The sequence below is a fragment of the Amborella trichopoda genome, chromosome 6, assembly GCF_054954075.1.
Source record: "Amborella trichopoda isolate Santa Cruz 75 chromosome 6, AtrichopodaSantaCruz75HAP2 v2.0, whole genome shotgun sequence".
In the NCBI taxonomy this organism is placed as follows: Eukaryota; Viridiplantae; Streptophyta; class Magnoliopsida; order Amborellales; family Amborellaceae; genus Amborella; species Amborella trichopoda.
The window spans coordinates 18,900,361-18,926,491 of record NC_142341.1 but is presented as its reverse complement, the minus strand read 5'-3'; the positions used below and the strand labels follow the sequence as shown (position 1 = coordinate 18,926,491).

Genomic DNA, 26,131 nt, shown 5'->3' with positions numbered 1-26,131 from the left:
ACACTAGGGTCAAAACCATGAGAAGGAGACACATCGGCATGCCAAAGATGAAATTAACACCATCAAAATTAGAAAAGCACACTGAAAACAAAACTAGAGTTTCATGGCATCAACATCATGTGGGGGGACGAGCATTAACAACCCAAAGAAGGAATAAGCACCATCAAAATTGGAAAGAAAATCACCATCTCTATTACTTGCCTTGGCCATATAGATACAAAACATCTAATCCTACTAAATATTGGCTTCAGGTAAATCAATGACCTATCCATCAATCTCAATCCAAAAGGAAGTAGATCACTAAATATCTTATTCATCTAGGACACAATCCTTTTCTAGGAACCCACATACAAAGAAAGTTAACTTTCAAAGTACCCAAATTAACCAGGAATTCATGAAGGAAACTTAAAGCTTTAAACTGAAATCTACATCATAGAGTCCGCTTGCTCCCGCTTCTCTCTCTCTCTCTCACCACATAAACATATCACAATATGATATTTAAGGAAAACGTATTGACATACCTCATTCATGAGAATGACAAGGGATGCCTAATAAACTAAGTTAATTGATGAATTTGAGGAACCCAAGGGTGTGTGTGTGTGTGTGTGTTCACTAAGTTGCATGCTCATTAACAAGTATGTTAAAGCAGTGAGGAGGCTGGAGGTCAGGTAATCTATGAAGACACTTGGCATGGATTAGAGTTAGTGATGCAAATCGCAATCAATAGAAAGGCTGAAATTTTCAAGTTTTATTTTATTCATTGAAATTTAGGGACGTGGGAGAAATTTTTTTATTTATCACTGTTCAATTTGGGTTTGTTAGCTTAGAGGGACTAAAAAAGTATTTCATTTATATCTTGGGTGGGATTTGGGAGATTTTAAAGGGGAAGTAGTTGAAGTCCTTTCTTTGTGGCATGAGGTTTCTCTTGCTGCATAATCTTCCCACCCACATTAGGTGTGTTCTAGGTCCTAAAGTGCTAAAAACCAGAGAGAAGAAATAGGTAAGATAAGGATTCCCATTTTGTCTAGTGGTTTGCTGTTTATAGTTTTTCAAATAATTCTAGGTGTCCGGCCTGGCACCTAGCGCCCAAGCGCTCGACGCGCACGCAGAATCTTTGGTGCCCTAAGGTTCTTAATTTATTTTCTTTGGTATTTTCTTAACACTTCTTTATTTATTTTATTTGGTATTCTTTTAAACTCTAAGACATCTTGGTCATTCTGAGTGCATCTGGAATTTGCAGAACTTTCTAGGCAAATACTAACATTTTCTATTGTCATGCTATTGTTCCTAAACGTCTAGTGTATGCTTGATACATAAATCTTTCGTGGAACCTAGGGGTTCTTTTTAACAATGAAGTTCGTGTAATACTTCAAAATAATGTTCTAAGGAGTGAAACTATGTTATTGCTTGTAAACTGTATTTATTATGGTACTGGTGGCCCTTAAACGTTGTAGGGTTATTTACACATTTTCAGCTGCATTAGGAACTATAAAGTGGTTTGTGACTTCTTTGGAATAATAATGGAGATTCAGTATTGTATTTTGTAATGGTAGCTGAGTTTTGAATTCTTTGGTAGAAATTTTCTACTAAAAATTGTTCCGGGTGGTAAAGATATACTTGCATGATGGTTCAATATTCTTCCATTTTGTGTGGAAGATGTATTCTAAGTGCCCCATAAGATGGGTTCCGGCTAGTGTTTGTTCAGCATGTGGTGTTTATCTTAACTTACAAATTAGAGAAACCATGAATGGGTCGACAACTTAGAAAGGTTTAGGAACTAAGGCCTTTGTTGATTATCTGGGTTCCAATCACTGAAACATACTTAATTCTCTGGGACCTAGATTTGTCATTATTTCATGGTTGAAAGTCTCAACTTGAAATTGATCACTTAAAATCATTTTTTTCAAGAACAATTGTCTTCTAAGTTCTAGTTATCGTTGATTGGAAATTTTCTTCCGGGAAATGCCCTAAGGCGGGCGCCTAGGCAGGCTTTGATTCCATTATGTTTGCACTTTGGGGGTTTTATAATACCCCCAAAGGCCTTTTATGAAAAATTCAGTAGTTAAAAATGACCCAAAGTACCGCCAAGGGCATTTTATTCCCAACAAAAGGGTTCAGGCCCTAGGATTCCGCCCAGGCACCCCCCTAGGCCTCCTAAGAAGGTGTGCGCCTGGTGTCTACCCAACACCAAGACCGGTGCCGGATGGACCTTTTTTAAATAATGGCTGCTTTAGTGTATGTGTGTGTGTGTGTGTGGAGAGAGAGAGAGAGAGAGAGAGAGAGAGAGAGAGAGAGAGAGAGAGAGAGAAAGAGAGGGGTGAGAGAGAGAAAGAGGGGTGAGAGAGATAGGGGTGGGAAGAGAGAGAGGGGTGGGAAGAGAGAGAGAGAGATTAACATGAGAGAGAGCGGTTTTTTTTCTATTCTTTTTTGTGGGTTTTTTTTAAGAGGGGGACTTCCCATGACAACTTGAACTTCAATATTCTGGGAAGAGTTATTTTATGAAAGAGGAAGAGAGTTCTTCCTTAACATGAGATACAGATGTTTTTTTGCTTTTTTTTTTTTGAGTTTTTGTTTTTAACAGGGGGACATCCCATGAAAACGTGAACTTCGATATTCTGAGAAGAGTTTTTTTTTATGAAAGAAAAAAAGTGTTTCATCTTCTTTGCTTGATTCACCGCCGTATATTTTCGCTCGTTATAAGATTGAAAAGAGGTTGGATGGTATCATAGCGAGGTTCGAAAGCGGTCGTGGAGGGTGTGGCCCTAGGAATGTCAAGCTAAACTGCATGAACGTGACTTGACAATTTTATAGAGATGGTTGCACGGTTGCCACAAGGGAGAGGCCAGCCACAAGTTGCCCCATACGAAGAGTTTTTTGTGTTGTTGGATCCCAATTGTGAGGGTCTTGATGGAGATTGCCATGAATTGGAGCGCAAGTCTGGGTCACAGCGGACTGATGATCTGTCCAATCATCCAATTTTTTTCAATTTGTTGACGAGAGCATCGATTTGATGAAGAGTCGGGCAGCCGACCACCCCGAGGCTGACATCGCTGGCGGAGGGGCACAAAGTGGGAGGATTCATCTGATCGATATCGAGATGCAAAAAGATATGAGCATAGAGAGTCCAATTCAGCTATTACAGTTGATCTACCTGATTAGAAGAGTTTCTAGGCTACTTGAGCTTGGTTAAGCGCATCTTTGATTGGAAAGACTTGTCTGATTCAAAAGAAGATCAAACTCGTGGGCTCTTAAATTTACGAGACTTGCATTAGTGTAGTGGGATCAAGTTCAAGAAGCACGGGTCAGAAAGGGCAACAATAAATCAAAGCATGGGCCAAGATGAAGGCAAGGTTGCATGAGCAATTTCTCCCGCTGACCTATTCACAAACAATGTACCAACAGCTTCACAGGTTGCATCAAGGTACAAAATCCATTCGAAATTATATAGAGGAGTGTTAATGTTTAGCTTTATGCAATGTATTAGTGAAGACCTACCAAAAGGTGGAGCATTATGTTTCGAGGCTGCAAAGTTCAATCCAGGATGAGCTTGCACTACATCAATGATTCGATTGGAGGCATCCTATTAAGCTGCCTTAAAAGTTAAAGGAACGACAAAGAAAAGGGGTAGCCACACACCAAACCACACCGAGTAGGATAACAACAAACTAGGAAACCGGTGCCTCCAACCGAGGAGTTTCTGCAGCAAAAGATGGCCCAAATTTTGGTGCCCGAGTACGAACCTGAGCCCAAGGGGCCACCAGTCCGAGATGTTTTAGGTGCAATGAGATGCGGCCTCAAGCCCTATAGTGTTGGTTGCATACAGCTCAACGCCATGCTAATTTTGTAGAAGCTAAATGTGAAATTGAACAAGGGGAAGACCGTGAAGAACACCCAGTGGTTGCAGCTGAAAATGAAGTTGAGAATGATGATCAAGTTGATGAAGTGGTGGTTGACCAAGAGAAAACTTGTTGGTTCGTCGTGTTCTCTCATTGCCATGTGCACCCCAGGAAGAAAGTCGGATGAGGACTAACATATTTCGAACCCGGTGTACGGATAATGACAAAGTGTGCAACATCATCGTTGATAGCAAGAATTGCAAGAACATGGACTCTCAAGAGACGGTAGACAAGTTGCATTTCAAGGTTGCAAAGTATACACATACAAGGTCGCATGGTTCAAACATGGGGTTGAGGTACGTGTTACTTCTCAATGCCTAATTATTGGTGGTTTCAATAAGGATGAGGTTTGGTGTGATGTTGCACCATTATGCTTGCCACATACTCCTACTAACGTCACTGACAGTATTATGCTCAATGATGGTGAGCATAATACTTATATATTTCAAAAGGATGGTCGTAAGGACGTATTACTGCCCTTAGACAACGGTTTAACTATTCTCTCACTCCGGCACTTTATGGAGGAAAGGAGACATGGTGCATTTATGCACGTGTGGGGAAGGACTTGGGGCAGCTTGTTTTAGTTCCCAAGGCCGTTATCTCATCTATCAGCCTATAGGATGAGCCCTCAAAAGCACCATGAGCTTTAGAGGCAAATAGATGAGTTGTTGACACAAGGGCTTATAAGGGTTGGTATAAGCCCATGTGCAATACTGGCTTTTCTTACCCCTAAGAAAGATGGATCATGGAGGATGTGTGTAGATATGAGGGAAATTAAATACCGGTTCCCTATTCCATGGTTGGATGATGTGCTTGACCTGTTAACTAGAGCCTAGTATTTCTGAAAATTGACTTGAGAAGTGACTACCATCAAATCTGCTTACGCGAAGGAGATGAGTGGAAGGCCACTTTTAAGATAAAGCGGGGGTTGTACGAGTAGTTGGTGATGCTTTTTGGCCTATCAAATTTACCTAGTATATTCATGCACATTGTGACGAAGGTGTTACGACCTTTTATAGGCACACTTGTGGTGGTTTATTTTGATGATATACTTGTTTACAATGTAGATGTCGATGCTCATGTTGATCATCTATGTTAGATAATAACAATGCTAAAGGCTGAGAAGTTATACATCAATCTCAATAAGTTTAACTTCATGATTGATAGCTTAGTATTTTTGGGCTATGTTGCATCTTCCAATGGGGTGCAGGTATATCCTGAGAAGATGCGCATTAAAGTAGAGTGGCTGATTCCAAAATCAGTATTAGAGGTGTGAAGTTTCCATAAACTTGCTACTTTCTATAGGAGGTTCGGTTCATTAGAAACTTCAATACTATTGTGGACCTAATCACCGAGTGCTTGAAAGGTGAAGCTTTCCATTGGACTTCAGCTTCAAGCAAAGCTGTTGACACCATTAAAGAGAAGATGGCGAATGTTCCATTGCTTGCATTGCCAGATTTCAACAAGGTTTTCATGGTAGAAGTGATGCTTCTCACATAGTGATTGGTGCAGTGCTTAGCTAATAAAAGAAGTCTCTTCCTTAAGTGAAAAAATCAATGAGATAAGAAGGAAGTATTCATGTATGATGTTGAGTTCTATATAGATGTTCAAGCCCTAGGACATTAGCAATATTATTTGGTGCAGTGAAAATTTATCCTATACACTGATCATGATGCAGTAAAGTACATCAATAGCCAATAAAAGCTTAATGCATGGCATGCAAAGTGGGTGGCTTACTTGGAAGAGTTCACATTCACTCTGCGTCACCAGTCAAATGATCCGAATTGAGTGGCCAATGAGCTCAACTGACATTTACCTCTCAGGCACTTTGGCTATGAATGTGGTGGGTCTTGAAGCTATTGGGAAAGGATATTTGGAGGATCTCAACTTCAGCCCTATTTTGTTGAAGTGCAGTTCAGGTGATCATTCCTCTCATTACCATTTTATTTTTTCGAATGGATATTTATTTTATGATACATGGTTATGTATTCTTGATACTTCTTTACAGGAGCATTTTGTATCGGATTTCCATGGAGGCAGCCTTAGTGGTCATTTTGGTAGAGATAAGGCTAATGCATTGGTGGAGCACCAGAATTTTTTACCACACATGATGGATGTATAGGTTGTTGGTACGTGCAAAGTATGTCAAGTGGCCAAGGGAATTTTCGAAACGTAAGTCGTTACACACCATTACTTGTCCCGACTAGGCCGTGGATTGATTTGTCCATGGATATCATTGTGGGATTCCCTAAGACAACATGGGGATATGATTTAATTATGGTGGTGGTGGATCGATTTTTTAAGATGGCACACTTTATATCATGTAAGAGGACTATGGTTGCTATTCTCTTCTTTAAGGAGATAATGCAGTTGCATCGACTTCCCAAGACCATATTCTTGATTTCTTAGTCATTTTGGAAGACACCCTAAGGAAAAATGGGTACTATGTTGCAATTCAGCAGTGCTTATGATCCATAGACAGATGACCAAACCAAGGAGATTAATAGAAGTGTAGCTAACATGTTGAGGAGTGAGTTTGGAGGAGAAACTGTGAAAGTGTGGGATTTGGTGCTATCACAAGCTGAGTTTGGTTATAATAACTTTCCAAAGTGGTCAACATGGAAGCCTTCTTTTATACTAGTTTATGGTATGCCTCCTTTACAATTTCATGTCTTAATTCCTTTACCTGCATGTGACTGTAGATCCAGATGTTGTAATTATAACTGCATATATGGAGTCGCATGAGAATGTTCGAAGAACGTTGGAGGAGAGCTATGACAAGTACCAAGAAGTTGTGAACCGACATCGTCGTGTGAAACTGTTTGATAGTGGAGATGTTGTGATGGTGTATGTGAGACCACATACAATTTCTTGTTGGCACCTTTGGAAAGCTCAAAGCCAAGAGGATCGAATCTTACAAGAACCAGAAGAAAGATTGATTATAATACTTATGAATTGGAGTTGCCAAGAAGATGGAATATCTCCCCAATCTTCTATGATCGAAATCAGTTTGTGTTCCATGGTGATGCCAACCCGACTCAGTCAGATCTTCTCCAACCCGGGGAAGATGATGGAAATCACAATCAATAGAGAAGCTGAATTTTTCATGTCTTATTTTATTTTATTAAAATTCAAGGATGTGGCTGAATTTTTTATTTATCACTATTCAATTTGGGGTTAGTAGCTCTTGGGTGAATTTGGAAGATTTTAAAGGGGAAGGAATTGAGTTCCTTTTCTTGTGGCGTGAGGTTTCTCTTGCTGCTTGATCTTGCCTCTCACATTGGGTAAGTTGTTGAGCCGAAAGTACTAGAAATTAGAGAGAAGAAATACGCAAGATAAGGATTCCTATTTTGGCTAGGGGTTTATTACATATTGTGTGTGTGTGGGGTGGGGGTGGGGGAGGGAAGGGTGGGGGTGGGGGAGGGAAGGGGGGGGGGCAATCAAAGTTCAAACTTCAAAGTTTAATAATTATTCAACAATCAACATTCATCATTTATTTCATCATCAGAAAATCTAGGGTCAACTGCATTGGCATCATATTCATCGGAGTCGACGGAGTTGTCACCCTCCTCGACATATTGGTCGTCCCCGTCCTCCGCCGTCTCTTCTGAATCAGCCTCTTCTTCCTCCTCTTCCTCGATCTTTGTTCTCTGTGCAGAAGATCTAGTGGCCCTAGGAGGGTTAGCTGATGTCCCTAAAGCATCCATGACCATGTCCCATGTCAATCCTTCATGCCCCTCGACCTTATCATCATCTGCTAACCACTCCATAGCATGGTCCATATTTTTTGATCTACTGGAGTCTCTCTTAGCAAACCTGTCCTTCAAGAATCCATTGTACTTGACATAGACTACGTCATTGAGCCTTTTTTATTCAAGCATGCTCCTTTTCTTTGTATGAATCTAACAAAAGCAAATGAAACTAATTAAAATCTAATATCTATGGTTCGTGTAATATTTATAAATTATACAAATTACCCTTACGGCCTTACCCTTTCAAAAGTACTCCAATTACGCTCACAACCAGATGAAGAAGTGGTTAGGTTTAATACCCGAATGGCCAACGTTTGTAAATTTTGAGAACTAAACCCATGTTGACTCCACCAATGGGCTGCAAAGATATAGAATAAAATCATAAATAAATAATAGAATCACTTGAACTTGATGAACTTAAGAATATTATTAATACCTTGATCAATTTTGGCCCTTTGCCTCATCGCCATTGGACTTCCAAAAGACTTTAATGAGCACTTGTAATTTATTAGCTCATCAGCGCATATAATATCTTGCATATCACGATCAGGCACTAGCACCTCACACACTCATTAAATCCATTCATAATTGTGTCATTTGTTTGTATATCCTTGTCAATATAAAAAAACGCTAGGTTCAAATAATAACCAGCTGCATGCAATGGCCGATGTAGCTGCCTATCCCACTTCTCATCAATAAGCTAAAAAACAGGCTTGTAGCGGATTTCTTCATCATTGAAATTTTGGGCTATCTCTCTTTTGCATTTCTCCATAGCATCATATATGTGGCCCATAGAAAGCTTGTCACTATCAACCATGCGAAGGACTTTGACAAGAGGAAAAAATAACTTAAGAGCGCCCTTCACCCCTCTCCAAAATGGCTTACAAAATATAATATCTCTCACCTTCTTCCCAACTTGATCCTTAGACCACTTGCATGCTCTCCACTCATCCGAGAAAAACATTTGCCTCAACTGCACTCTCCTTGAATGTATGTTATCTAAGAATAAGTACCAAGTCGCAAATCTCGTGACCCCAGGCCTCACAATATCTTTCTTCTTTGTAAAGGAACGCATCATGCTGAGGGTGAGATGATTGTTGTAAATGAAATTTCTAACTAACTTGGCCTTGTTCACTGCACCTGATATCTCGGTTAAACCGCCAAGAGCCTCAAGCATGAGGTCTATATAATGTGTTGCACATGGTGTCAATACGCAACAAATTAGATGCAGCAACATTAAGAGCAACATTGTCTATAACAACCTGTACAACAAGATGCTCCCCAACCTCCTTGGTTCCCTTCTCTATCACTTGAAATATGTAATGAGAATCGTAGATATGATCAAAGTCATCAATAGACCTCAAAAAGACAGTCCCTGCAGGACAATTCACAAGAAAATTCATCTGACTTCTTCTCTTCTTATCACTCCAAGCGTCAGTCATAATAGAAACCCCATACTGAGCCCATGCATCCTTCTTAAGTTTTATAGCTTCTTTCGTGGCACTCACTGCCTTTTTTTTAAAAAGGCTCTGAAAGCTCATATGGGGTTGGGGGTTTCATCCTAAGGCCAAATTGGCCAACTGCCTCTATCGCAGCATAGAAGTTGCTTAAGCGAGTGGTATTGAAAAGAATGCCCGCCTCATAAAACCATGTAGCAGGATAATATGCAGCTCCATCTCTCTCTTCCTTCTTAATTCTATTTTTAATAGTGGTTTGTTTTTTTATTTCTCTTCTGCAACCTCAGGGTCAGGTCGAGGTAAAAAACTATCCATAGGGCTTCTAACCCGAGGCTTCTTACTCCCAGAATCAGAAGCAATTACAACTCCCTTCCCCTTTCCCTTAATAATAGATTGCTCAACCTCTTGACATCCCTTCCTTTCCTCATCACTATCATCATCATCAAAACTGACCCGAACCCCAAACCTAATCTTTGCTTTAGAGGCAAATCTCTCATCTTTTTCCATCTTCATCATGTTCAAAAAATTGTTTATTTCCTCTTTAACAATATCAGAAGTCTTTTTACATGGGGCAACATCCCCCCTTGATACCAGAAAGATGTTTCTTAAACCGGTTTAAGCCCCTTTTTGTATCCTTTTCACAAAACTTGCATCTTATGCAATTTTTATTATTAGGATCTAGGTTATAGCCATATTTCCAACCGGGATCACCACCCTTATTAGATCCCGAAGAAGACATCTAAAAAATAATGCAAATTACTAAAGCAATAAAAAAAATCACTTACTTAGAGTTTGATTGCTCAATCTTCAAACTTCCACCCTCAAAGATGCTTCTAAATACTCAAAATCTTCTAAAAAAACCCCTAATAAATTTGTAAAACATCAAAAAGTAAATCTAATATCAATGGGTGATGTTTTGATCAATTTTTTTTAAGTTTGAGAAACCCTTCGATCCTAAAAAATTCACCAAAAACTAGATTTTTGGAAGCTCTCTCTCTAAAATTGGCTCCAACAAGTTTTAGGGTTCAAATGAATCTAAAACCCTAATTTTTTGCTCTTAAAAACAAAATAAAATGACCAAACTTGCCCCTACCGAAATCAATTTCAGCCCTTGGGTAGGGCGCAGGCCCTGGACGGCTGCCCAGGGCTAGGCGCCCGCCTAGGCGGCCGCCCAGGGATAGACCACCTAGATTGGCAGCCTAGGCCTGAGCGATGAGCCCAGGCCTTTCAGACCGCCTAGGCACTGGGCAGTCCGCTTTTTGAATCATTGCTCGCCCTAATTTTAACATTCACCCATGATCCACATCTTCACAAACAAATTATCGTGGCAAGACGTGTTTTTTTCCTAGATAGAGTACTGTAGAAGAAAATTGTAAGAAAGCCTCTCCCACATGCTTATGAGCATGAGCTCACAAAAAATTTCTATCGTCTCTCCTACATGCTTATATAAAAACGTATCCCCTACAAGTTTGAGCATTCTGAAATCCCTAAAGATTTGGAAGAAAGGAAGAGAGGGAAGAAATAGAGGCGTGTCCCAAGCCTAAAGAGCATCTCCATCTTCCACAAATATCTAGTCGCCTAAATATTTTTTACCAATTAATGGTTTCTAGTAAATAGTAACAGTTATTAGGAGGCATCTTCAAATACGGTACCTTCCACCACGTTATATGTAAAGATCTACCCAACTATGTCTTAATTTTGAGACAATTACACCACATAAATAACTCACTTAGAACATGAAACACAAAGAAAGTCAAGCCCTCATGTGTCCATAAGAGCCAACTCTCAATGGTGTTCCTTGAAGTTAAAAGTTCACACGCAAATGATTTTCACAAGCATGTAGTCATATATCTTATAAATAACTCTTTAAATACAAAATAATCAATAAGGAGGTAGAAATTTCCTTTTAAAGAATAAGGCCTAAGCAACTAAGAACTAAAGGATAAACCTTTTACACTAGTTATTATAACAAATCAGGAAAATGGAAATAACAAGAAGTTAATGATTATAAAATATTACAAACAGAATATGGGTAAAACTTCTCGCATACATTGTTTACTTATGATATGATCAACAAAACAACCAACCAACAAAAGTTTTAAAACTAGATGTGACTAAACACATTCTCAATCATTATGAATAATCACTGTATGATTCACAAGCAAAATAGAAATGGTTAGGTACACAAATAAGTTCTTAGATTTACAAATTGATATATTCTAATAGGTAAAACTTTGAAAGTTAATGGCATCAAGTTAGAAAAACAGTCACATTAAACAAATAAGCAGTTGTGACAAGTTAATTCATGTGGCTAATTGTATGACCAACTCCATGCCTAGAAGACATACCTATGAAGCCTTCAGCAAAAAGAACTCTCACAATCATTTGATAAAAATCAAGTTGATTGTTGAGAAGGAATCAAGATTCTGACATTCTTACATACCTTCACAAGCATTGGTTGAAGAATATTTGAACCTTAGTTTAGATTCCACATGGCCTTCTTGACGAAAGGAGGATTTAGAAGCATAATTCAAAAGAAGAAATGAAAAAGAAAAAAAAAACGAATACCAAAAACAGCCATCAAATTTATCTTCAACAAAATAAAATATAATGACAGACAAATGAAGGGCTTGTCATATGCTTCGCACATCAAAGTTCATGCTTCAACAGCATTCTGTTTCTTAATGATTGAAAAGATTAAACAGAATAAAAATGACATAAACATGATATAATCATGGAATTTATATAATAAAACAGAAAGAGAAATAGTTGTGATCTTTGTCTCAAGAACAACCCACCAAAGGGCATGCTTGAAGCAACATCAAAATTTAAAAGCTTATAAAAACACAACTTTCATACTTTAGGGCATGCCTTGCAAAAGGGAATTACAAGTTTCATTTCTAATTCTAGAAAAATAAAAAATAAAAAAAATATTCTAAAAAACGCATAGGATTTGCAAATGTTGTGGGTGGAATGATATTTACTGCATAGTAATTGTAATTTATCCAAATGAAGGTCTAATTGAATAATAACTCTCGTTTTGTCTTAATTTAAAATGTCAAAGTTAACAATCATAGTTGAATCATAGTTGAAACATAAAAAACTGGAAACACTATAAAATCAAGTCAACGATCACAAAAGTCCTGGTATAGTTCACTAATATAAAAAAAAGACCAAACATTAGAAGAAACTAGGAAAATTTAGTGACTAAATTAAAAGATAAAGGTACAAATCCCAAAATTCATATTTAGAATTTTTTCTTCATGTGGTTCTTAGGCTTTAGCCGAGTGATAAGACCTTTGATTAGAATGAGAGAGGTAAAGGGGTAGAACCTTGAGACCATCCAAGCTCAATTACTCTTTACTTCATGAGAGAATAATTATGAAGGAAAAAAGCACAAAGACAAAAATAGCTAATAAAGATAACAACAAAAATGAATAATAATTTAGTATGCATTTTATTTGAGACATCCAACTATACATACTGAAAATACGTGAAGATAAAAAGACAAAAAAAGTACTAGATACATATTTTATGAGAATGAATTGTCAGAATGTTAAACTCTGCCAGTCCCAAGCCCATATGAGAAAGGAGGTTTGTGTTTAGTTGGCCACCAGTGTAGAACTTTTACCACGTCTCTATATGATGGCTGACCCCAAATAATTGGGACAAGTCTTGGATGATGATGAGGATGATGATACTGATGAATTGTTAGCATGTTAAATAGTTCCATACTATTAGAATTCGTAATTACAGGAAAACTTCAGATGCATCTAAGCCAAAAAAGTCGTGCTGGAATATGTTTTCTTTAGATTTCTGTGCATAACTCTTATAAAAACCATTTATGCTATTCAGCATTCTGATTAGACACAATTTCTCCTTTTATTGCAGTCCAAACATAACAGATATCTTGAAATAACATGGAACAATCCCAGAGATCAAACACATGACATAACCTCGACACCAAAACACTAGATTAGCAAGGGCTTAAATCAGTAAACCATTGAAATTAGGGATATCCAAAAATCTGTCCCATGGTATGTGTGAAATTTCCATGGGAGACATGGTTTCATACTAGCAGGCATAATGATCCTTCTTCTATTCAAATCCATTTCACATGTTTATGCTATCCATTCATCACAAGAAGCTCGCACATTAATGTGAAATTCTACTTTGACAAGGAGATTTTTGTTTTTTCTTGACTCTTTGGCAGCATATTGATTGGAAAGGGAAAATAAGGAAGATACCAAGGAATGGTCACTGAAGGCCCATACCAATTGCAATTCTCATTTTGCAATGGAATTGACTGCGGCTTTCATACATGTTTGACAGTTCACTTTCAACAATGATTGCATTCATACACTTGTCTATAATGCTTAGATGGAACTATGCAAGTCGAACAATATAGCGTAGAGATAGACATGTACTTGCAAATAAATGTTTTCTGAAAGCAATTGAATTATGAAAACTTTGATAGATGTTTTATATTAAAATATAGAGGCATGCATGCATATACACATACAAACTTGCACATAGATTGTCATGAGTGTGCATGGGTGTGTTTATATCAATTCTTATAATGGAAGTCTCCAAATATAAAACTGTACATACAGCAATAGTTTCTTTTATGGTACCATCTCAATTAGATTGCCTTCAAAAATCGAAAAAGAGTATATTTTGAGATGCATCCTGTACAAGTGACTATTTTATTATTTATGTTCTTGAATTGCTTGTGTAATGAAACAATTTTTTCATCAATAACTCGATCTTGTGTTTTTTTATTGCTAGCATTTATTTCTCTCGAGTAGGTAAGTGGGACTCTAACATGGGACGTAGTGCAATGACCTAATACTTTAAGTTCACCAAATAGATGTTTGATTTGTTAATGAAACTCAAAATGACAATAAGAATTTCAATAAAAATGTTGTGGACTATACATAATATTGTACATTTGTGGAATGCAATTACTAATAATATGCTATGCTTTTAGATGGATAACATAGGGTAGTGATATATTATTAAAGTCTACTAATATACAATAAATTAAAGTTTATTTAATATCCAAGAAGTTAGACACGTAACATAATACTTGCCACATATTTCTCAAAAAAAAACATAATACTTGCCACACATGCAAAATATGTACGCTTATATATTTTTAAAAGGATTTCATGTGAAGTATTTATGAGTAGGGGGATATCATATCCCAACAACTATAGTGTCCAAGATCTTCTTTTTTTTTCTGACAAGTTTACTTAGGAATGGAACTTGAGATGTAGTGCTATGAAAACCCAGCTGCTACCGCCTTGACCCAAGCCCGATTCCTGAAGAGTGTCCAAGATCTCTTAACCAACATTCACAATCTGTGCATCCATGGCCAGTGGAATTAAGCAATGGTTCCCACAAAAAGGAGGGGGGAAAAGTTGTGCAATTACCCACATGGACAGTAGATGTTGGGTTTGACTACTCTAATCCGTATTCGTACCACGCCATGGATTTTCCATTACAAGGGTGTACATTATGACCTACCATAACATACAACGACATGCTATTACACATTGCTAATGAGTATGGTGCGAATTGCAAACTATGTCAACAAGTGATTCCTTCGGTTGACCAATGACATTTCCGATTTTTTCCTCTTTGTAGTCCGAAATATCTGAGAAATATAGAAGATACATATTATAAGCTATATATTATATTTGCTGCAGCATGTATAACAATGTTATACTACACCTCTTGCAGTCCATATCATAAATGAGTGGCAAATGATGGCCATCAAGGGCGAACTGATCATGTTTCACAAAACGCAACCAAACACACCATAATTTTTCCAAAGCCATCCACAAGAGCTGCATTTTAACATGCCGCATATGCCTGATTAAGACTGGACGGACCAGCAAGTCGAATCGATGGTTACACGCGTCGGATCAAGGCCACAGACCAGTGGGAACAATGAACTGACATCAAACCAGAGAATATCAGAATCGATGCCAGGAGCAGCCAGTTCAACAGGTCCCAGAATGATCAGGTTGGTCCCCATAGTGCTACAGTAATCTCAGGTGGGCCCTTGTTTATAATCTTTTCCAATATTTAAGTCACTTTCAGGTGAGTTTTTCGTTCCTTTGAATATTGTCAGGACTTGGTAATTTCTATCATCTAGATGGGGGTTTAGAAGAGAGTTCTAGAGAGAGAGAGAGAGACCAAGTTCAGTGTTTTTTGTTCTCTCACTCTATATCCAAAAACACTAGTTTGGGGCTGTATTTCAGGCGACTTTCCAAGGGTATTCAGGCAATCATTCCACATAGCATCGGTGTGTATGCTTGACTTGAGTAGAGTTAATAGTTTGAGGGGCTAGCTTTAGTTAGCCTGCTTCCGTGCTTTGAAGTTAGGATACGAAGCTTAAGTATAGTGTAGACATGCTTGGAGCTTCGCTTCTATAGTGGCTTGGCTTTCACAGAAGAGAGTTTTTAGTGTGAGGTTAGTATGCTAGGGTGCCCCTTCCCCACCGGCCCTGGCTATTTGAGCTCTGCTTTATTACTTCTCCCCCGCCTCTCTTCTAGCTAAGCCCAGTGCTTCCCTTTCACTTTTCCTACCCCACCCAAAACCCTATTTAGTGCACCGCTTGCTTGAAGCCAGTTCCTACGTGAAATATTATTAAAGAATCCTCTGACTATAATAAAAAATTCTTAGTAGTATAAAATATCAAGGAGTGTTGAATATCTTAGTTTATCATGTTACTTATTTATTCTTTGCAGACATTTAATTTTATTTTACAATAATAGTTCTTTTCCATATAACTCATGCAAAGAATGTGCTATGAATAAATGTGGGTGCACAAATGCATCAATGATGGTATAAGTACCATACTTCTAGACTTGTTCGGTATGAAATGCCAAACATTATTAACCTATTGATCATGTTGTTATGCATTTTCCAGCTGAAAGAAGGTGTAATCGTATGAGAACTAATTTAACAACCACAAAGAATCATGGATCAAAGGGTTGTGCAAACTAAGCAATATGACTTGTACCCTTGCATATGCCATCATAACATATTGGGGTTCTTAGTTTTGGATAGCATGCTACATTAGAAAAGTACACATAGAATATCGGCCTAGAAAAATTATCTAAATAGGCAGTTTGATTCTTAGTTGGAAAATTACATATTAATTTCTTTCCAAAAGCTGAAAATTATGTATTTAAATATCATACCACAGCAATATAGATCCATCACATAAAACGTATGCCACAATAATACACAGTACAGTGCAACACAGATTATAATCAAGTCTAGATTATTTGCTGGCCAACCACAAAAAAGCCACTCAAAAGTTTATAAAGCATCGATACTGCCACAAAATACATGAATTACAAGCAGTACTTGCATCACTTATCATAACAAACCCTCGTACGATTTTATGCATGTCCTAACTCCACAAGTTCATTTTTTAACTAAAATCATAACAGTTGAGGTGGAGGCTTTTGCCACTAAAGAATTGAGAAGAGTCTTTATGTGCCAGGTAAGAGGATCTTCGTTTGTCCTAGTCATTTTGAGTAGTTCTCTATGCCATCGTTCTCTTTTAAAACTTCTTGTTCCTTTGTCAAAAACAAAAAATTGAGTTCCATTCAAGCACTATAGGATAGTTATCTCAATTTCAATTTTATTCAATCAAAGCCCTAACTTTATAGGGAAAACTGCACCTAGTGAACAACTCAAAGATATAACAAACTACCAACAAATTGTCAAAAACCAAAAGAATCATCATGCAGATATCACAATCACCATTCACCAAACCTTTTGCCAACAAGATATCAAATATTAGTGAGAACTTATCATCCCTAAATAAATAGACAAGGATATTCTAACAAATACCACACATCCAATCTATACATAATTTTCATATATTGCGAAGGCCTTAGAAATCAAATAATGAGCCAGCGCATGCAGATTAATTCTATATTGTGAGAACAGCAAATATCAAAGGAATATCGTATCCAGCTTATTAGCCGGAGAAACAAAGTCAATTCAATACCCACGAAATAATGAATGGCAACCCATGGAACAAGAATAATAAAATGAGTAGTAAACATCTTCCAATACAGTGAGCTGATAAAAACCAAATTCTAGATTACAAGTAACAACTATAAAGTGAACATTTGCAGACTTCAAGAGTTTTCAAATATTGCTTGATGTAATCTCAAAAACCCAAAATACAAAAGGGTTATTTGACACAGCTTAGGGTCCCCATACTACTCTTAAGTAGTAAAAAGGAATTATCTCATTTTGGCGTGAAAACTAAAGCTTCTTGGGACAAAGATCCATAAATCTCCTTAGCACCTACTTAACATTCTCGTGCCTGCCAAGATATGATTTCTCATACAGAAACCATAAGGAAGTGCCCAAAGAAGCATAAGGGCAAACATGAAGTGAGCAAGTCATCGTCAGCTATCCAAAGAGAGGAGAGCAAGAGTGGGGATGAACTCAATTAGCAACCTAAAAGAATAACCTGAGATCCATAGCAAGCTAACCATGTAAACCCAAGAAAATTTGTTCATGAACAATAGATGAAATCCGTAAAAGAATCTCAAACATGTCAACTGAAGAATGATAGACGACTGAAGGTATAAAATCCATCACACCTGATGCGAGAATATTAAAATCTAGAAACCCCAAACAAGGCACCCCATTGCCAGAAAAAGCAGCAAGGCTAGGGTTTGACAGAAAGATTACAAGATATCCAACAGAAACAACAGCAAAATCATATTTTTCCAGCTACAGAGACAACTATTTATTTTTATTATCAAGAGACTTTGACAGTTCTATACAGGCTACTATCTCAACTTTTAAGTATGCAAAACCAAATAAAGGAATCAATTCTACATCCACGGTTCACATACACTTCTTCTGGAGATACACAGATCTTCTCAAAAATCATACAAAATAGGAAGAAATCGCAACTCATCAAGAAATCAGACAAATGCTAAGAAACCTCGACTAATAATGAGCATCCTAGCATGAGGGAACACCTGAAAAAACCATAACCTTCTAGTAATGCCAAGAATACTTAGGTGACAACGAGAAAGAGCACGCATGTGCACAGGCATGTACCTCACATGAATGGCCACAAGCGTGCTCTCTCTCGTTGTCACGCAAGGTCACCATAATACAATGAAAAGCCATCAAAACATGCCTGCAAAATAAGAGAGTTCAATGCCCAATTTAGATCATTTCTAGTGTTTAAAGTTTCAACTTTCACGCCAGCCAGATAAAGAATGATAATGAAACAATATATTACCTTTCAGGTAAACCACTAGAAAAGCCAATAGCTTCATCAAAATGCCATTCCGGTAAATGAATATCCTGTAACAAACAAAAATGTTGGTTTAAGATTAGATTATAAGGATCTTCATGAGGAGACATATCCAGGCTATAATACCTCATTTCGAAGCCAAAAAATATCTTAAATGATGTAGAGAACAAACATTTTTTGTCAGAGAAATTTGAGAAAGAAAAAACATAATCATTTGGAGAAGAAGCAACATGAGAGTCAACAATTTATCCTCAATTTTTAGAGAGAGAAGATGAGAAAGGCATCCAGACGAGAGATTCCAAATCAAACAAAGTTGATGCCTGAAACAAAACAATGGTCACTTTTCAAATGAAATCCTTAGTTTTTGGAGAGAGAGAGATGGTAATCCTGAATTCTCTCTCAGCACACACTAAGACCATAGATTAGAAACATATAGAAAAGCAAAACGAGGTTCAAAGGTAAAAGTCGCCCGTAAACTAAAGAAATCAACTCCAAATAAAAGCAAAACACAGAGAGAAAGAGAAAGAAGAAAGAGACAGGAAGAACAAGAATTCTCAATTATCTCTTAAGACAAATCGAAGTATCTAAATAGCCAAAAAATAAAGAATCAAAGACGAGATTTCCGTAATAATCAAGAAACTCCATTAAAAGACAAGACCAGAAAAAGCCGATCCTCGAGACGAACCACCGAATTCTAGACACTGATACTCAGAAATGAACGACAATAAATAAAGGAAAAAAAAAAACCGATCAAAGAGAAACTCCGATCAAAAAGAAGAAAAAGACGAAAACAAAGAAGAAAGCCGTCAGAAACCATTTCCAAATGAGGAAGAGAGAGAGAAGATTGTGTATGTGCACCTGGATCAGGCGAAAAGTCGATCTGAAACAGGCCACACCTGCAATAGAGGCGGCGACAAGAAACCCTAACTGACCACACATGGCGTCGGACCTCGAGCTCCTCTTTTTCTCTCTCTACATATCATTACTCCGTGATCCTTTTTCTCCCTCTAGATAACATGACATGGGAATGGCCCAAACAGAAAGGACGGTCATCATTAATCTTGTAATTTTTAACTTTAATTTGTATGCCTTTACATCGTATAAAAGTACGACAGCGTTAAAAAGATATAATAATAAAAGCCAAAAAGAATGACCAGCCCCTCAATCTGGGAGTACGGTGAGGGAAGGCCACCCTTTTACACGCTAGTTAAGTTTGAATGATGATGGATCGGTACTCTTCCCTCCCCTTAATTATGTCTCATTTGAGTCTTTTTAAATTTTGTTTCTCCCTCTCTCTCTCTCTCTCTCAAAATTTTGACACGGTCAAACCATATGAAAATCCCTGTTTTCACCAAAGCTAAAGGACCTAAATATTCCCTTACGTTTTGGATTTTCTAATGATATATGTTTGATGAAAATTTATGCCAGGAGCTTGAAATAAATAAGGTACTTGCATCTTTTAGCTTGGAGGACTTAAGTGGGGGCTTACCTGCGTGGGATTTTACAATCAAAATAAAATTTCTAGATATTTTAGAAACTAAAAAAATACTGATATTTAGGTCTACCCTACAACACACACCTATAGAAATATTGTACGAAACCTACCCAAATTTACGTTTTAAACTCTTAAAAATTAAGATTGATAGAAAATAGTTGGGTCCATAAAATTAAGAGTATGAAAGAAGCCTAATTTTTGGGAAATCATGGTTTATTTAAGAATAGTTGGTGAATCCGGTGCCTCTGGCCCAGCACCTAGAGTTGGTGGCCAGGATTAGACTGGTGGTTGAAGTGTCCTCATCCATGAGCGTTGAAATTTTTCTTGAATGAGAAGTATATGAGGCATTTGCATTCTAGGGTTTTAGGCTTGAATAAAATTTGAATATGCAATTAGGGTTTTGAAAAGAACCGACTAGGGTTTCCCCTAAGAATTAGGTAAGGGCTTTCTAGAGTGTAGGATAGCCTAGGGTTTATAATCTCACAAATTTAGGTTTTAGTGTTTTGAATTTCACTAGGGTTCTAAGAAGGCTTGAAGTGTTTAAAATACCACATTTTGGCTCCTTTTATATATTGTTTTACTAGTTCCAAACACATTTTCAAGAATTTTCCCAGGGATCATCTTTAAAAATTATAATTTTATTATATGAAAGAGACTAGACAATGTGGTTCTCGTCATTTGGCCATTCTAAGTGAGACAATGTAATATCCATCATATGGACCATTCTGGCCTAGACGACTGTTGTCCAGACTCTCTTGGTTAGACAACACAGTTCCTGCCGATGACCTAAATGAAATTTCTACTGAACAAACTTGTTCGGGCCATAACTTTCAAATGATTGTTGGAAAGCTCATGATCACCTTTGCAATTTATAGTTCAAATTTCGTTCATTTGGCTATTATTTATGGGTCTACAATGCTAGGCATTCAAAATGTATATTTTTAGGTTTCTCGGTGTTTAGGTTAGTCTTCTATGATTGGCTTAGAGGTGTCTAGAATGACTAAATTGAGTTATTGGATAGGTTCAAAGTGTGGGTTTTATGTCTAGGAAGTGACTAGGGCACATGGTTATAGGTTTTAAGGAACTTAGGGCTTTTGGAATTCATGAAATTAGCCAATTTCAAATGGGGTGCCTAATCTTCAAGGAACAGGCATTTACAAACATTTCTTAAACCTTTATCTCCTGATATCAAATAGTCAGAGGATTCCCCGGATCATGTTTGGAACATTTGCATGAGATGTCATCCCACTCAATCACGTTGGACATTTCAACCTAGGGTTTTCAACCTGAGCTTTTCTTGGGATTTTTTTCACGCTGGTCGACATCGAACTAGGAACTGGATTTTCTGGCCATGTCACTTAAACTTATGATGTCACTTTCTCAATATTTAAGTGAAATTTGACATTTGATGAATACATCACTAGAAAGCCCATCTAGAGAAAGACTGAAGTTTCCTCTTCCATAACATGTGATAGGGGCAGTACTATGAGCGATGAACATATAGCTCTTAGAAATGACTTAAAATACATAGAGTGACTGGCAGTAACATATTTCAACAAAACCACCGGGAAGCCCGAAAAGACTTGTTCAGGCCATAACTTTCAAATTGTATATCAGAATTGGATGGTTCTTGGATTGTTGGAAAGCACATGATCACCTCTACAATTTCGAATTCAAATTTGGTCCAATTTGGCTAATTTTTTAGGGGTCTACACAGCTAGGCATTTAAGATGTTGGTTTTCTAAGTGTCAGATTGGTGTTTATGTTAGTCTTCTATGTTTATTAGGCTTAAAAGTGTCTAAAATGACTAACTTGGGCTACTAGATAGGTTTAAAGCGTGGGTTTTAGGTGAAGGAAGTGACTAGGGCACATGGTTACATATTCTAAGGAACTAAGGGTCTTTGGAATTAATGAAGTTAGCCAATTTTAAATGGGGTACCTATTTTTTAGGGAACATATGAGAAGTAAAGAAGTAGACACCTATAAACATTTCGTATCCTTTACTCTACTAATATCAAATGGCAAGAGGGTGCATTGGTCCATTTTAATAGCATTTGTGCAAGATGCCACATCATCCCACTCAATCACCTCGGGCATTTTATCCTATGATTTTGAACCTGAGCTTTTCTTTGGATTTTTCTTCATGTTGGTTGACATTGGACTAGGAACTGGATTTTCTAGCCATGTCACTTAATGTTATGATGTCACTTTCATAATGTTTTAGTGAAAATTTGATATCTAATGAAAACTTCATTAGAAAGCCCATCTAGAAAATATTGAAGTTTCATCTTCCATACCTTGGTTAAGTCAGGAAAAATCACATGTGATAGGGGCCATGCTATGGTGGTGAACATACATCTCTTAGAAACGACTTAAAATTCAGTCACTAGCAGTACACATTTCAACAAAACCATCGGGAAGCATGAACAAACTTGTCGGGCCATAACTTTCAAACTGTAAATCAGAATTGGATGGTTCTTAGATTTTATTGGAAAGCTAATGATCACCTCTATAATTTAGAATTCAAATTTGGCTAATTTTGTAGTGGTTTACACGACTAGGCATTCAAGATGTCAGTTTTTAGGTTTCTAGGTGTCAGATTGGTGTTTAGATTAGTCTTCTATGTTTATTAGGCTTAGAGGTATCTGTAATGACTAACTTGAGCTATTGGATGGCTTTAAAGTGTCGGTTTTAGTTCTAGGAAGTGACTAGGGCACACGGTTACAGGTTGTAAGGAACTTAAGGTTTTTGGAATTAATGAAATTAGCCAATTTCAAATGGGGTGTCTGTTCTTCAGATAGCATGCGGGCGATAGAGAAGTAGACACCTGCAAACATTTCTTAATTTTTTCTCTCCTAATATCAAATGGCCAGAGGGTGCACCGATACATTTTGGAGCATTTGTACAAGACGCCACATCATCCTACTCAGTCACCTAGGGTTTTCAACAGGAGCTTTTCTTTTGATTTTTCTTCAAGTTGGTCGACATTGGACAAAGAATTGGATTTTCTAGCCATGTTACTTAATCTTATGCTGTCAATTTCTCAATGTTAATAGTGAAAATTTGACACTTATTAAAAACTTCACTAAACAATCCATCCCAAGAAAGATTGGAGTTTTCCTCTTCCATACCTTGCGTTCAGTTAGGAGAAATCACATGTGATAGGGGTAGTACTATGAGCGGTGAACATACCACTCTTAAAATTAACTTAAAATACATAGTCACTGACAATAATACATTTCAACACAACCACCGGGAAACCCTTAGCACACTGACGATACCCGTCCACATATACCCTTCTACTCAAATCACTCGTGAAATATGGTTAAGCCTCTTTGCCTTAGTTTTAACCTTTGGAAAAGTATTTCACATGGCTCCATCCCATTAATTACGCTATAAAAAATGGATAGAGCCTTACTTTGGGCAAAACGTCTGAGATAGACTATCTTTGGAAACATCTTTTGGTAAATGCCACTTTACAAGCTCGGGACTTCTCGTGAAACTAGTCAATAGGGCCAAAACATGTTTAAGACTTTATGTTTTCTACTGGTGAAAGGTCACACTTTCCACTGGCAGTTTTTTACACTTGGGAGAGGATTGAGCACAAAGCCATATACAAACTTATCTTGAGTAATATGTGGCAAAGGACGACATTAAAAAATCACGTGCTAACACACGAATTTTTTATAAGTTACTTAGGTTAGGTTCCCACAACGAACAATACCACATGATTCCTGATTACATTAAGTTAACCGCTTGGTACGAGTCTATAAAAAACTAACCATCCCCTAGCAAAGGGACATATTTACACTCTCATATACATATACATGCATATATGGATTGATAGACACAACAATACAAGAAAGAAGGGCCTTCGTATATGAAGGACATATACTATACTTTTTATGTCAAATTGTTGTCATTTATAATCAATTAAACGATGGCATTTTACTCCTCCATTAATTGAGGTGTGATTATAATTAATAAGGTATCTATGCGCCTTGGAATCCTTTTAACCTTAAATAACTAAAAGCTTTGTCCAAAGCAGGGTAAAGTGTCTGAGCATCTCTTGAGTCACATTTGCACATTAGTTTATCAGACTTCGAAATTGCTCAACACTAAATTGTTGAATTTCTGAAAATTATTGAATTTGAATTTGACTACTTTTCCATAGTTCCTTTTTCCATTTCAAGTTATCTAGAACTAGGTCTTTGGCTTAAGGTTTTACCTAGAATGGCTTGGATGATACTTCTGTAATTCAAGCAATTCCCTTCGATCTTGGATTTAGACTTTTCTATCTATAATATTTTGTCTCATCTCGCGACGCTAGACTGCTTCTCGCTCAAGCATCTTGGGCGAACCCTCCAAGTCCTTATTTTTGAAATTATTTTTAAGAAAATTTTGAAAAATGGGGAGAAAGAAATAGAGACTGGTATCAGGTTACAATTTTAACAAATAAATTAAAGATTTTTTTTAAAAAATTACATGACACTAAATTTGAACTCAATAACATTTTTGAAAAATGGGTTTTAAAAGAAGTTTTGATTTTAATATAGATTTTTGATAAAAGTATTTCAAAAAAAAAATGTATGGGTCTTACAATTTAACTACCTATGGCCCTTTGGTGAACCTATGAGTTTGACAACCTTGGCTAGCAATGCTAGGACGAGGAATCATTGAATACTCCTTTAGCATCTAACCTTTGCCCTTGTGTCACAATTTAAAGGATAATTCTTCAAAGTTTTCAAAACTATTGATGCCTTGAACATGTGATATGCAATCCCTGGGTACTTGGAATGTCCTTGAATTTCCAATTTTGTCCTTCCACCACTTAGCCTTTGATATTCAAATAATAGATGTTCTTCAGGCTTACTTGGAGAGATTCTTAACAATAATCCTTCAGGCTAATGCTCCTTGATTTTATTTTTTAGCACTATTCTGACTTAGAAAGAGAAGCAAAGAGTAGATGTTTTAAAGAGTTTAGAAGGGAAGAAATGACTTCTTTTATAATCTATCACCATTGGGTTCCTTAGGGGTGTTTAGCCCAGTAGCATCTCTTTCTAAATCTCTATGTTGTTTTCGGATTTTCAGCTCAATAGGATTATTTTCTCTCTTTTTTTCTTACTTCCCTTTTTTTTTTCCCTCAATTTTTTTTGATAAAGAAGTTGAAGAAAGAAAAGAAGAAGCCTACTTAGTGGTGCTTTCTAGATCAGGACTCAACCATTTTTCCATTCTCTAAGTAGCGGGGAGATTATAGTCTTGGCTATCCTTGAATTTCCCTAGTACCAAGTTGGTATCCAACACTTCCTTAATAATGATTGCTAGATTCTCATTGAATAACCCATTTGAACCACTCTACTCAAACCTTGATCTTTAGACTCAGAGTTACTCTCAGATTCTTTTCCCTTCACTCTTTTGCTTGGGTGGCCAAGCTCATTCGTTTCTCTCATTAATGGGTTAGTTTTTCCATTGATGATTCGTTGGGCGTCAATACCCTCGAAATGTGGTGCCTAAAAATAGCATGAATGCCATATTTGGCTATTAAAAGGCATGAGTACTCACCCTATTCTTTTTCGATGGTCTTTATGAATTATGATCTTATGTTGGTCTTTGGGAGTTAATTCCATAACAGGTTCCTTCTCAATGCCAGATTCTGGATGAGACTCGTGTACAAAAAGAGTGATTGAGTTAGCACTTGATGGCCACATAGCAAATCAGGAGTTGTCAGATGAGGCCACGACCTCACTAATTTCCCTTATTAAATTTTCATTAGCAAATGAAGCTGACCTAGTGACTAGAGTCATGCCTTACCCCAATTAAGTGTTGTCTCCCAAGAGTTGATCTAATTTATATCTTTAATATTTGGTGATTCATCCTAAATAGGTGGATCGTCAGTCCAAGTGGACCTCTCAAATTTTTCATGAGATTAATTCCTCCCCCAATTATTGAGGGGAAAAGTTGTATTGGTTGTCTTTCATCATTGACTCTTGATTTGCCCCACATGGGACAACACACTCTTTTGTTTATTCTTAATTATGGTCCTAAGACTACGGCATTCCTAAGTATGGCAATCTTTATAATCCCTAACATTAGAGTCTTAATCAAGCATATGATCGGGTTCATCTTATTCTGGACGCTTTGTGGATTTGATTCATTGTACCACATTTGTGGGCTTGCTAATGCATTAACTTGGAAGAAGAAGTTGAATGGATTGTTTG

At 37.2% G+C, this 26,131-nt stretch overlaps 1 long non-coding RNA gene across 19 annotated transcripts in view; it reads right to left on the bottom strand.

Annotated features, from left to right (window-relative positions):
* LOC148781652 (uncharacterized) overlaps positions 1-19,762 on the bottom strand; it is a 38,996-nt gene extending 19,234 nt beyond the window's left edge. For 4 of the 19 annotated variants that reach the window (XR_016057838.1, XR_016057833.1, XR_016057832.1 and 1 more), the window contains exons 1-2: positions 19,277-19,472; positions 18,404-18,468 (exon numbers count right to left, since the gene is read on the bottom strand). This is a non-coding gene — a long non-coding RNA (uncharacterized LOC148781652). Of the gene's footprint in view, positions 1-7,339; positions 8,007-16,316; positions 16,704-17,176; positions 17,615-17,871; positions 18,135-18,216; positions 18,299-18,403; positions 18,469-19,076; positions 19,149-19,276 lie in introns of those variants that run through there. The other 15 variants (XR_016057825.1, XR_016057823.1, XR_016057819.1 and 12 more) reach the window with 14 other exon arrangements.
* Between the last annotated feature and the right edge of the window lie 6,369 nt (positions 19,763-26,131).